General features: G+C 35.1%; 1 protein-coding gene across 2 annotated transcripts in view; it reads right to left on the bottom strand.

Annotated features, from left to right (window-relative positions):
• The window catches only part of LOC136783512 (uncharacterized), a 125,240-nt gene extending 110,898 nt beyond the window's left edge, over window positions 1–14,342 (bottom strand). For both annotated transcript variants that reach the window (XM_066743751.1, XM_066743743.1), the window contains exon 1: window positions 13,827–14,342. The gene's annotated coding sequence lies outside the window, so the exon portion shown is untranslated. The remainder of the gene's footprint in view (window positions 1–13,826) is intronic.
• Window positions 14,343–15,001: the final 659 nt, after the last annotated feature.

Here is a 15,001-nt window from a genome sequence, read left to right on the forward strand (position 1 = left end):
GTAAAGCTCACTTATCTTTTCGAAGTTGTAACATGTTTCAACTTTTTCTTAAGACCTTTTGGAACGTGGATAAGTAGAGGCATTAAAAAGGTCTTATGAAATAAATGTTATCTCTTATTGTTACCAGGATAAGTGAGTTTTTATACTATATCTATGCACAGCTTCCCCTTTAATTAATTGTATATATACCTTGTACAGACATCGAGCAACCTGTTCATAGCAGAATCTTTCTCATTTTTAAGAAAAGCTTTGCCAGTGGAATATTAATCAACGAAAAGATTTTTTTGTATAGGGTGTGTTGCATTTTAATTTGAATGATAGAAGATTGTGAATTATATTGATCCTATAGCAAAAAATGCCAAACAAAAGTTTTTGCACTTGACCTGCTCACTAGAGGAAATCTTTATTTTTGGCTTTGATAAGTGAGTCATTCTTATATATATTATACATCCACGCAAAGGTTTCCTTTTAATTAGTTGTATACTCTGTACGGAAAGAGTAATATGTTCATAGCAGAATTATTTTTCATATTTAAGAAAAGCTTTTGCCAATAGAATATTAATCACAGAAAATATTATTTTGTATAGAGGGTGTTGCATTTTAACTTGGATGATAAAAGACTGCGAAAAATATTGATCCTATAGCAAAAAATGCCAGACAAAAGTTTTCCGACTTGACCTGGACATAAGAGGAAACCCTTATTCTAACCTTGCAATGTCACTTGAACGCTATACCAAGGTCACCTCAGTTTTTATAAATTCAACACTCCTAAACGTTTACCTATCCTCATTGACGTATCTGAAAAGATTTCCAAAACTCTCTTTTCATGTTTTTATTACATATAATTGTTTACGAGATATTTTGTTTTGAATATGCACGTGCACGTGTAGTTGTCACGCATACCACTACAACTAAACCTACAACTATATCTATATGCAATTTCAAACCGAAATATCTCGTAAACGCGTGGATGAAATTGAAAATCAGTACAACGTTCTGGAAAGGTCTTGAGATACGCTATAGGAATAGTAAAATATACAGGGTGTTCCATTTAAAAAATTAGACCAACCTTCGTTAAGCATTGAAACGACGTTTCGAAATTAAACCAAACGCACAATTTCACATTCCTACTCTTCAAATCACGCAATTTCCCTCTGAAATTTCTTTGTACAGAACCACTATAGTTGTCCATATATTTTGCTGTCCAAGTTAAATCGGAACACCCTGTATATATATACACGTATGATTTGCGAGAAAAAATGTCTTGCGGAAGCTATATAGGTCCGTGTCGGCACGGCAATCAGGAGAAATTCAAAGACTATAATGGGATTAGAAGAGTAATCAAGAGAGCCATTACTCGGAAGAGCAGAGATTCTTGGAAAGGTTGATCCCGAACGGCCAAACTCGCGTTACCGTATTTAATCCTACACTTCTAGCTCTATAATTTACTTATTTTAATAGTCCCAAGAAATTGAAGGTTTCGAGGTAAAGAGGAAAATTTGTCAGGACCATCAGACTTATGGCGGTCGGTTTCTCGATCCTTTATCATTCATACATATCGAACTCCGCATGTACAACTCGAACAATTATCACCAATGAACGCACACACTCACTTTGCAGAGTCTCCCGAGACAAGTTGGCAGGATTCAGTGGGGGTGCAGCAGCTGACGGGATATTCCAAATTTAGGGAAGTGAACCACTATATATATATATATATAGGTATATAGCTCCGCGCGCAAAAAGTTTCAAACTTACGAGGGAAGCTTCGATAGCCAACTACGCCAAGAGCAACTTGGCGTCACTCGTTTATACAGCTCTCTCTCTCTCTCTCTCTCTTTCTCGTGGCCTACCACCGTGAGGAAACCAGCATTTCCGTCGAAAAAGAAACAACTCGGCTCGCCACGTCCGGTTTTTGTTTGTGAGAAACGCCGAAACTGGATCTTTGAGACAAAGTTGCGAGTAGATTTTTTTCACTGATCGATGCGTGCAGAAATTTGCGGATTAACGGAGCGCCGTTGAAATCCAAATCCTTCGGGCCTTTGTTCATGTGCATTTCTAATCGAGGGAGTGTCTCGATGCTCCTTTACTCGTTTCACCGTTGACACTGAAAACATCTTTTATTACGCTTATCGCTTGAAGTCTGCTCTACATATATATATATAACATATAAATACTTGGTTGTTGCATCGGCTCGCTTATCGCGCTTCTTTTCGAGGCGTAGGCGTAAGTATATATGTATATATGTATATATATATATATATATATATATATATATATAAAATAGGGTCTAAAGATTCTCGCGAACGAGCAGCAGTAGAGTCGCAGACTTTGGTTATTAGGTTCATAGCTACCGGCTCCTCGGCTCCTCTCCGACGCACTGAATAATAAAACTAACTGACTGACTGACTGACGGAAAGTGGTACTGCACGAGTGGTAAGATGCGAGCTTGGCGCCTTCGGGTCCAAATGGTTTTCGCTCTTTACGCTTTTCCTAGCGCTCGTATAAGAAAGCGAGCGAGCGCATCCATTCCAACTAACGTCATCTAGCTCCATAGCTTCTTCATCGTCAGCAAATACGTCCGGCGTGCTCGCCTCATCGCGACTACTATCGATCCAACTTTCAAATTATCCCATGGAAATACTCCCACCAATCGAGTTTTCCCAACTTTTATCCTTTACTCGTGCATGAAACGTCAATTTTCCACCCACTCTAACGGCTTTCATCGATTTTCCTACAGAGATTAGAAACGGAAAGGTCTCATTGGCCGGAATACCTTCAGCATCAATTTTTATGGGAACAGAATCAATACTGCCTGGTGTAAACTGATTTGCATGGATTTTCTTTGGAAATTAAAAGTACCAAGAGAGTGAGAGTGTGAGAGAGAGAAAGAGATCCCATTAAGGGTAAAACACCCCCCGATCATCAATGATTCGGGAACAGAATCAATGCTGATCAGAGTACGCGACGAGAAATTGATTCAGTTATGTTTCAATCAACTTCACTCTCTATGTTGCACTACTAGATTATGTAAAAGTAGGAAACTCGTCTGAAGTCTCAAAAAACAAGAATTACAGAAATAAAATTTAAGGAATAATTTGTCGTACCTCAAGCAATTTATCGAATGGTGTTTAAAGCTTAATATTGGAAGTAGTAATGAGCAGAATATAAGGGTCACCTTGATTTATTTAAATGGAACACCTTTTTTTTATTGCATATTTTTGTAGCCTATCTCAAAAGCTTTCTAAAATCCCAAACCGATTTATCATCTCATCTAATTCTTCACGAAGTATTCCATTTGGAAAGTATACGTACATGCGAGTAACTATGTGCATGTTCCCCACAGTGTCATACTCGTTAATCGAGCCAAACTCACTGTTATACGCAATTCAAAATGGAAATATCCCACAAACGACTAGACCAAATGATAAATCGGTATAACTTTGTGAAAAACTCTTGAAACAAGGTAAGCCACGTAAAATCTTGCAGAAAAAAGGTGTGTGTCCCATTTGAAACCATCGCAAGGTGACCTACATATGTGCTTCGACCCTCCACCGAATATTAAATCGAAGAGACCGTCTGATGAATTTTTAAAAGTACCATAAATTATTCCTCGAACCATTTTCATTCCAAACTATTATATTTTGAGATTTTAGAGAAATTTTGTGCTTCCAACTCACTCTGTACAGTAGCAAATTCAAAGCAAAGTTAGCTGAAATGTAACCAAATAAATTTCCCTTAGCGCAGGTACTATAAATACTATAATAGGACTGAAAGTAGTGGAGCACGAGTGGCAAGCAAGATGCGAGCATGGTGCCTTCGGATCCAAATGGTTCTCGCTTTTTACGATTGCCCAGTGCTCGTATAACGACGCGAAGGAATAAGGCGTCGCGCGCGCCTCCGTCCCAACTGACGTCCTCGTCCTCCAGCCAGCCAGTCCTATAACTTCTTCATTGTCGGCAAATACGTCTGGTGGTCAGCACACCGCCAGCCTCGCGACAACCATCGATCCAACTTTAAAATTATCCGAGGAAATACACCCCCTCCACCGTGCCAATACAGCTTTTTCCACACTGTTATCATACACCGCTGCTCTAAACATAAATGTTCCTTCGAACTATTAAATTCCTGCCTTACGATATAAATCAGGATACTCGTGCAGTATTTGATATCGTCCCGCAGTGAGAATTTAATAAAATTATTATACATAGTGCCCTATTCATAAACCTAACTTTGAGATTAGCGCTGCCTTAGCTGGAGAGCAACTTATTGTCTCGCTTTAACCTTCGATGCCATGTGCTTAGCCTGTTTTTCGTCCAAAGTAATAGTTAAGCTCAAGTTCGAGTTTAGTTTGGTTTACAAATTCGCCTCGCGTTATTTAAGGTACTTAATAGCACTCTGCGTCGAATATAGTTAAAATTAACTGAAAATTCATAGATTCTCATGGTAGCGTATGAGTCATTACTCTTATTTCTTATAAAAAATTATACTGTGTTAAAGGGATTGAACCGAACCAAGAGAATAAAGCGGATATCAATTCGAAATTTTATATGCAAAGTTTAAAAATGAATGTATCGTTGTAAAAAAATTACTTTTTTTATAGCAGAAGTGAGAAAAACGTGAATTTTATCGATTGCGTACGAGTAAAATTAATAAAAAAGCATTGATGTTAAGCATAAGTACGTGGTTTCAAAAAATACAAGATGTAGAATAATTATTTTCATTGCAAATATTTTATAATTAAATAGAGAAATGTATTAATTACCGTGTGACATTTTTATAGGTTCATTGAATTGCAGCAATCGAAAAATCGAATCGCACTTCGGTTCAAGCTTAAAGGTGCAATAACGAATCTCTCGAAGCTTCGGTGGAAAATTACACACACACACATTAATATATATATATATATATGGTTAGGAAGAAAGAAGAGGAGGGAAGAGACGCTCCGGTCGCAAGTTTGACGACTTTCTGCTTAAGATTCATGACACGTTCAAACAAGTATTAGAAATTTCACGGTGGCGTTGTAAATCAAAGCGTATAGTTCTCAACTTTCGTTTCGTCGATTTCGTGCCTGTCAGCTGTCTCTCGCTCGCTCACTCGCTACCGAGGAAAGTTAATTCTCTGCATTTGCCTCTCTCAAGATTTTTTTCTATTAGCAATGATTTTCCCACAATTTTGTGACCAATTGCTGTATACTTCAAAATGAACAAATCTGTCGACTGTACTATAAATAAACGTAAAGAGGGAGAGGGAGAGAGAGAGAGAGAGAGAGAGAGAGAAACTGGTAAACTTAAATAGCAGAGAGGAATCCCTTACGCACCGCACCCGAGGAATAAAAAAATGAAAGAATATCTATTTTTTTCCCTTTTTACACGGTTATCCTTGAGAACGTAAGAGCAAAAGATTAAACATGACAGAATTCTGAATAAGATTTAGCAAAGTCTTAGAGTCTCGCGACGGTGACTGAAAAATCCTGTGTGACCTGAGAGATTACATTTCAGATAAAACATGTCCGTGAGCGCAATTTAAAATATAAATCATAAATGTCAGAAAGGCATTTTCTTCTTCTAGAAATGATATATTTGCTTATTTATCTTTTTATTCTCGTTTCATACAGTTTTACTCGATCAACTTTGATTACGGGGGAAAGTTTACGTGGACGGCATAAAGGTGCTACAGTACAGAAAAACGAACTCACCAGTGCAATTAGCAAGCAGGCTCATCGGATTTCAACTTTCGATTCTATTCGTTTACCACTGAGTTTTACCATCGAATTTACTCTGATTGTACGCAATAATCTGGCCAATAAATTACTCGATCATATCAATTTTTCATCTGTAGCTGCTTACCTCCGTACATACATAGAAAGCAGAAGGCTCGCAAACAGAACAATCTTACGAGGCTAATCATCGCAATATCTCCAAAAGACTATTGTAGATATCCTATCGCATTAGCCCATCCCGATACTTGCCGAGGTTTTTTTCAATATCAATTCCAACACTATTACCGATACTATAAATAAATGTCACAATACAAACTTATACTTAATTTGATTTATTTGATTTTTATATTTATCCTTTATATAAGTATTGACAGACAAAGGATATATTTGTCGTTAATTTTACCCTTTTCGATTCTTTTACTACGATAGAACTCGAATCTGCGATCGATTCTAATCTTAAGATCGACTATCGAAAGTCTTGTTCAATTGACTAAATTACAGCATTTATTGACTATCATTAGAGTGTATGTTAAAAATTCAGAAATATATTACATTTTAAGGTATATGAACAAAGTCCATGTGAAGCAGCTTATAGTTTATAGCCGAGTATGGACAAAATGTAGAACATCCTAGCTTGATATTACAATGGGTCGTACAGGTTTTAATCCTATGGCAGAAACTAATTTTAATCCGGTGAAATTACGTAATAAATATTTGTCAATTAGTATAATAGATAAATATAAAAAGAAGATAAATAAAATAATTAGAACCTTTTTGCACTTCAAAATTTGTTTCTACTTAATATCGCAACAAGCTTAAGTATAACAAGTATTAGTGTCAAAAAAATAGTATCGGTAATAATGTTGTAAGCAGGCTCATTAATTAATATAATTATCGAGATAAAGAATAAATGCGATACGATATCTGTGATAGTCTTTCCGAGATATTGCCAATATTCTCGCAAGACTCTTTACATCCCTTTTTTCTACGCCGATACTATTAGGATGATCCAAAAGTGCATGCAGGAATTTTTCTACTTCTCTCATTATATATGGTTAAGCTACTCCACAATTTTGACCACACACACACACACACACACACAAACCATTTTATTTTTCTTTCCTGTTTTATCTCTAAAATTCTATGGTCAAATTTTATGAATAGGTAAAATGGCTGCACACCTGAATTTTCGATTCTATCATAGTTCTTTGATGTAGTACAATATTTTCTTTGATATCTTTATAAACGTACTTTGTTTTTTCAATATTATATTTTCCAATTCACACACACACACACAGACGGAGAAAAATATATAGTACCGATGACTCTAAAAAATAGATAATAAATACTATATTTTATAATAATTTTCGGACACGCGCACACGCGTAAAGCAGTAATAGTAAATATTGATATACCAGTATAATACTATGCACAATTAATAACTCAGTAGAAAATCATATACGACATAGTAGTATTTGCTATCTTATAGCACTTAGTACTATAATGTTGCAAAAATGATCATGAAAATATAGTACTATTTATTTTTTAAGAATAGGAATAAGTGTAAAAATTGAATATAGTTTAATTACTATTCAAAATATTGAATATTTTACTTATATATAGTAAAATATACCATGTGTATGGTAAAATTTACTGTAGATCTATGAATATGTACTATATAAATATTAAAGACTTTAACAATAGTAATTTTTATTATATAATAAAATTTATTTTTCTCCATCTACAAACCTTAACTGATTTATTTCAAATTTTAACTATATATTCAATATAACTTCCAATGAAGAAATAGATAAATATTTTTCAATATATTATATAGCTCTTGTCTTATAAATAATTTCGTAAAAATTTTGTCTTTTTAAATATTTTTTTCGGTAAGGCATCATCTTCGCCAGTATAGGTGTATACATAACAAAATATCCTATCAACTTTTAAAAGTGTTCTTATAATTTAATCCAAGAAACTTTGTAGTTTAATTTTAAATTAAGAGGTGAAATAAATCTAGAAGTTTAAAAAATTGAAGATTTTCCATTGTATTGTTTATACCGAAAATTCGATTCTAAATGATTGAAATTAGTATATATAATAGTTAGTATCTTTATCGAAGGAAAACCTTTTTTTTAGCATAAAACGGACAACTTATTCATGCATCTTTATGACGGCGCAAAGCTCACTTCTCAAAACGGCGTACTTTACTGATATTCCAATTACTATCTGAAATTAAAAAACAACTTATAAATTTGTTATTTACATTTATAGTTTCTATTTGTACCCTCGAAATTTGATAACTCTTTGAATTTTGAAAAGTTATACGGTTTTAAATAAAAAATGTTAATTCTGACGTTTTTTTTTCATTTTTTTGCTTAAAAATAATGTTTTGTTTATGAATATATAAAAACAATTAGGGTCACACAAAAGGTAACAATATTATAAAGCACTGCTAAAAATCTCATCAAGATCGGGTGAATAGTTTTTAAATGATAGCTTACATAAATTTTTAAAAGTACGTTTTAAGAAAAAGGAGCTTAAAGTTTCAATCTCTCACCTACTTGCGTGCCGTGAAGCATTAGAGCTACTCGCGTCGTGCGACTCATTTTAGGCTATAAATTCTTAGGTTTTGTGAATTTTACTTTAAAAGTTCAGAAATATAATCTTGAAGATATATTATATTCATTTATGAAAAAAATGCAATTTTGCTGGCTTTTAAATACATTTCTCCCCTTTAGGACTGCCTATATATCTTTTCCTGGCGTAAACAACTTCAAAACAAGACTGTAAACAAAGAAATGCTGTAGTCATAATTTTAACACTTCAACATTCGGAACAAATTATTTTATATAAATTACTAGTTATACAATAATGATGTCTAATAAGAAACTCTATATGCTTCATAGTTCCGCTAAAGAAGAAGTTGAAATCTGCTTATCTTTACCTTGTCTACAATGTGGCCCAAGCTCTTAACTAGTTAAAGAGATACGTGCAGTTATTTTCCGAAAAAAACCTCTTTTTCGGAATTTTTATAAAAAAATTTCTACATGCTTTAAAGAAATCTGAGTAAATTACATGATGCAGTAAGTTATTAAGTATATATGAATTTTAATAAACAACAAAAATAATTGTTGTGGCGTCAGCATGCGACGTCCTGGATGGACTTTTAAAAAACTATGTTTGTAGTGAGCAGGATTTTTTAGTAGTGGATCACCCCTACGGACAAAAGTCGCGATATATTTCGAAAGTAGAATAGTTTCTCTCGGCCTTAATCAAAAGATATTCAAAAATAATAAACAAGAAGATAATGACAACATTTTAAAAATGAAAATAGAATTTTGATGAAAAAAATAATGATAATTTTAGCTCAGAAAAAAAAAGTATTCAAGATAATAAAAAATCGTTCGATTAAGGCCGAGATTTTTATCCTAAAAAAAGTCTGTGAAGTTTGAAAGCTATATGTGTTGAACCGTATTGTAATAATCTCACTCACCGTTTTGAAAAATCATGTTTAGAGATAATCGTGTTTAAAAATGTAAGTTATAATGGTACAAGCCGTTACCGCACTGTACATTTTAACGCAATAAATCGCCTAATTTTATTAGAAAAGAATAAAAGTTTGACCAAATATTCCTAAAGTTTAGTAGGGAGACCGGGGATAGTTGTAACAAAAAGTAATTCTCATTTTTTTCCGAGGATCCTACTGATTTTAAAAATCTCAAAAAAATACTGATACTTACTACATATGTCTAGAATGCAAATATATTTTTATTGAAGTAATATTTTAATTAATCCATAAGCAAACAATTAAAGTACCACGTGCAATTTGGGACATTCGGCCCCACACAGGAGTCTATTGTAACACATCGTTTCTCAATTGTAAAATGTGAATAATTTCCATAGTCCATGGATAAAAAAGTAGTTAAAGATACTTCAATAAAAAGAGTATGTTATCTAAAGGTTAAAATGCATTAAAAAATGAAATTTACTTGTAAATAATCAAAATATCCACCATTAACTGTTTTATAAAAATAAAATTCGTTTTAAGAAAAATATTTTTATTCCTTGTAACATTTGAACATTTCCTTGATCAAAACTATGTTTATTGCAATATGTAAAGTCTCAATTAGCATGGTACAATCGACACTAGTTTACTCGTTATATTTGACCCCACACGTTTCAAATTACTACGTAGTAATATTTCGCCAAGATAATTTCATATTTATAAATCATTCGACATTGAAAAATTTACTCAAAGCAATGACGATTTCAGTCATGTAGTGAATTTTAATATTTACACAATAGTTAATGAGTAACTCAAAGTTAAAGAGCAAGTGAAATAATCACAAAAGAGTGCAGCAAACTGATTTCCTCATTTCTACAAATAGTGGCTTGGCATTGTCGATCCTAAACTATTGCAGCTATAGCGTCTTATAGTATTCAAGAAAGGTACTAAATGACATTAAATTTCATTAACAGACGGAGCCACAAATTTGAATGTTACAATTGCCCCGTGTTACAATTGTCCTCGGTCTCGCTACTTTTAGGAAATGTAAAAATTGATTTTTTCAAATTTACTGACTGCACGAAACCCCTTAATCGCTGGACTGATATCTGCTCTGAGTTTCGTAGAGCCATGATGTTTAAATTTAATTTTTCTACTCTATCATTAATCTAGGCATCTTGATTACAAATAACATTTTATTTCTCCAAAATTTACAAAAATGTTGAATACGTCATTTTGACCACTCTGACGTCATAAGTTCACCCACTATGACTGCCGCTGGATAAAGTTAGTAAGATAGCGTTGAGCGCCGTGGTGGTCGCATCGTGGGCCAAAATCTATGCAATCAACGATCACGCAAGCAAAAATATTAAGTTATTACAGCAGCCAATATAATGAACTTGGCTTCAAAGAAAATGAATGAATCAGTCACAATGACTGCTATGGCGATCAACCTGTTAAACGGTTAGCCTATTCTAATATTTTGGAAGGAACAATTTCATTTATTCTGTTAAACTTGCGTAAGGATCATAAAAATATGATACTAAACTATTAAGGTCCGCTAAAACCAATAAAACCTTAAAATACATGAATTAGGATTTTTATGCAGTTGTTCATGCCACGGTAATATCGAGCAGACCCTGTAGTATTTATGGCGAGAAGTGAGAAGCGAGAAGACAAAGTTATATGCAACCTTCACATTTCTGAACATAAACCAGATCTTCTTGACGATGTTTACTTTCAAGTGACGGAACTGATTCGAGAAGTATGAAGAATGTATAATCTTTTCGCTCGTTGTCTTGACAGCTATATAGGCAAAATAATAAAAAAAGTTTTAGTTTCACTGTTTGACTTTTATATAGTATTAAAAATTATTTCACGTAACGATTCAATGCAAGTTCAAACCAATACTACTATCTGCTTATGTATTGATGATCTCGCTATCGATTACGTCTATTTTTCAACTCGTCGGCATGAAAAATGATCCCAGCAGCTATAATTCTTCTCACAAGGCTGATTTACAAAGCTCTCGGAAAGATCGCCGACGTCTCAGGGGGCAAAACAGACAAGTATTAGCTTGGAAACGCTCCGTAAGCGAGTAGAAGAGCATAATATCAATTTTAAATGCCAAATACGTGCTAGGGATGCTGCTAATCAAAGGTTGGAGAAAATTTCCTACGATTTAATCGTGCTCGAAACTCAAACGCATTTAATAAAACTAAAAGGAAGTAAAATTCGAATAAATCTTTACCAATTGCTTGGAAATTTTTACCATGTTTTACAACTAGATTATCTACCGAAGTATGTAGGATTTTCTTTTTTCACTTGTGTCTATTTTTTTTCCTATTAAGAGTTGTCTGCGACTTTTTCTATGAAATTTTTCAAGCTCTTTTTAAAAATCTTGCCAAATGTTAAAAAATCTGTATTTCCGAAAAAAAAAACAACGCATTTCTCTAGCTGTTTATATATAAAATAAAAAAGTTTTGCAATTTTGTCGTAGGTTGAAAATTGCGGACAGTACCTTTCCGTCCGTTTATTCTTGAAAATGTTCAGGCATCGGTGCTAACATTTCGTATATCCGTCATTCTGTTATAATTATGAAAATTGTTATTCTCAATTTGGAATGTTACTCTGTAAAAAGGCATACGAAGGGTTACAATTGAATCTATTTTCTTTCAAAAAAAAAAAATCATGAAATTGTGTCGCTTTGTCCTTATCTTTTAAAGTGGCGTATTGCCTAACCCTTTAAATTCATAGAATTCGAACATTTCGTGTAGCTTTTCGCATACTTGTTGAAAATTCGATATCAACGCTATACAATACCAATGCTATATTATACATAACACGATCGGTTAACTCGTGTCAAACCTTAAAATCCATATAAAGCGAATAAAGTGACGAATGAAATTCTTCTAACAAGATTATTTCGTGCAGCTCCTGATTACGCAGTTATAAAGAATGAAAAATTGTTTCATTTTAGACCCGACTCTTCTTGAGAAAATTATCGAATGACCGTGTCTTATTGGTCAGGCAAAACTAAGGCCATTCAACAAATATTTCCGAATCAAGGATTTTCTAATTTATTATAATTTTCTCATCAAGAGCTGCGCGAAAAAATGTTACGTTTAAAGCATAATTTTCACTGTATGATTTTCTCTGTTTGGCACGAGTTAACCGGACACCCTGTATATTGCACTATATACCTACAGAGAATATTAGTAGACGTCAGACAGAGTTTTAAGATAAGCGTCTCGGTTTTCCGTAGGTAAGCGTTTTGAGAATACAAGAATTCTAACTAAGAAACAATAATTGCTTGGAAAATAATAAGTAAAGTTTCTTAGATACGCGTACAAGTATGCATAATCTTGCACTTGTAAAAATATACCTCTGCATCACTGTACGAAATGACATGCTGCGCACTATCATCGCGCAGATATCACTCTAGCTTTTCTGACCTTTCTAGCAGGTAAATTCATTCCATTCTCGTGCACACTTTGCGTTATAAATTTACCGAGATCGTCTCGGCAACTCCTTTATCTCGATAACGAGTCGAGCCAATAAATTGCGCTAAATAAAACCGTGGGTAAAACTGCAAGTGTTCGCCACACGTTTGATCGTAGCGTACAGATCGCAAATCTTTCCATGTGGTAAGTCAACTGTCAAAATCCGGCAAAACACTACTACATCGTTCTCGCTCGACCGAAGAGGCATCAAAGTTTTAAATAAACTCGCAGTTATAAATAATCGGTCAGGCATTGGGTTAAATTATTATTATTATTTCCTATTATCAAGTCGACCGTCGCAATACGCGAGATAAATGTTTTATTCGGTTGATCACACACACACACACGCACACGTAGCGATGTCCTTGAACATCTTTATTAAAATAACAATAAATAACAGTGGTGAAAAGAGGAAGAACGATTGGAGGAAACTCGATCGGTCGATGTGACTGTAAAATGTTCTCGCGATGCTACACAAAAACATCACCCGAGTTTTAAATATACAGTCAAACCGGTGCGTGGCTCGATGAGTAGCGCAGCTCGCGTGTCGCCGAGAGTCACGTTGACATAACAGTCCATGTAAATGTGGGAGCAATCGCGTTAAAGAAAATTTCAAATAATGGATGGGAGCGTATTCTCGCGGCAAATGTTGCATTTTAATTGGCACGACGTGTCGCGCATAGATGCGTAACCCTGGCAACCAGACGACGCGCCCGATAAAGCGAGTAGGTATGGAAAGACAACGCGCTCTGTCGCGCGAGAAACATGTACTGTACTACCTGTACATCTACGCTCAAACATACGTATATCTACAGTAGGGAGAGTAAGAAAAATATAGAAGCAGCAGAGAGAGAGAAGAGATCGACAATCGAATCACAACTGGCAATGAAATTGGAAGCAAACACCGGTGAGGAGCCCACTGACTGACTTTTCTGACGTAAAATTTTCAGAGTGGATAAAGGTTGTGTATATTCATTCTACTACGACTACGAGCAAGCGAGTTGGGATATGAGTGGTGGGAAGGGATAGATGGAGTGGGGAAGGGGGCGGTAGAAGGAGGAGAGAGAATGGGTGCACGAGCGAGTCAACGTACCTTGGAGGATGAAAAGCGGCTAGTTGCCGCAGGTTGCTGCGGAATGCCTGAATGCAGTTGCCGAATACACAGAGCGCTCCTTGGAGCTACCGCCTGCCGGCACTCGCCAGGATTTCCTTCGTTTCTGCCACGAGGACCTACACACCACCTACGCAACAACTAGCGACGTCTGTTGCCGCTCTTGAAATATTCCAAACCCGATAACGCGTCAGCGAAACTCGGGAGCTTGCTCGGATTTCCAAGTGTAAGCCGCGCCAACTTGATACGCGATAGCAGGGCAAAGGGCGGTCGCCACTCCAAGTGAGAAAGAGAGAAAGAGGGGAAGAGGGAGAGAGAGAGAAAGGTGACGCGGTTGGGGGGAAGAGGGCCTCGAGCGAGAGAGAGAGAGAGAGAGAGAGAGAATGTCTACGCCCGGCGTGGCGCAGCGTGGCGCTTCCGCTGCAGGCTAGCGGATGACTGACGAGGCGAGAGAGAAGCGAACCAACGCGTCTCGCAGGCCCGGCTCTACCTCTACGCAGCGCCCTCGCCCCCCCCCCCCCCCTCCTACTCCTATTACCTTTTATTTTTCTATACGATCCTCCCTCCCATCCTAAGGATCATTCCATCATCGAACAGAACATTCAATTTCCCCACCACGTTTCTTACAATTTCTTATCTCTCTTCCTCCTTCGTTATATTCCTAACAAATATTTATTTGTTTATTTTTATTTTCCTTCACAATTCAATTTATTCTCTTGCGAAGCATTCGAATTGATTCTATTTTTAAGCAAATAATTTTGCTGCTGCTTTACATGCAATATTCCTTGTCAAAGTGCTACTGAAAATAAACTACGATTTACTTATATAATCCTTAATTGCTTCGCTCTTATTGTATTATTTACTTAGACTTGTATATATACTCTGTTTTTGTCTGTCCTTTTTTTATTATTAAACAAAAGTATGATTTTATTGCAAGATTTTGCATCATGTTTTTAATTATATACTGATAGAATTGTTTTGATAAGTATAAATAAAGTTTAACACAAAAATAGGAATATCTATGATATACTTGATTTTTTGTCATTTTCTTTGTAAATGTAGAAAATAATTTAATAGCGTAATATATAGTGCGTCGCTTTAATTCTTCTTACGGTGGAAATGTAAAAATTGACTTGTCTCGTGCATTAACAGTAAAA

This window comes from Prorops nasuta, unplaced genomic scaffold (assembly GCF_024137725.1).
Source record: "Prorops nasuta isolate Cenicafe-Biocafe unplaced genomic scaffold, Cenicafe_Pnas_1.2 PNAS00002, whole genome shotgun sequence".
Taxonomy (NCBI): Eukaryota; Metazoa; Arthropoda; class Insecta; order Hymenoptera; family Bethylidae; genus Prorops; species Prorops nasuta.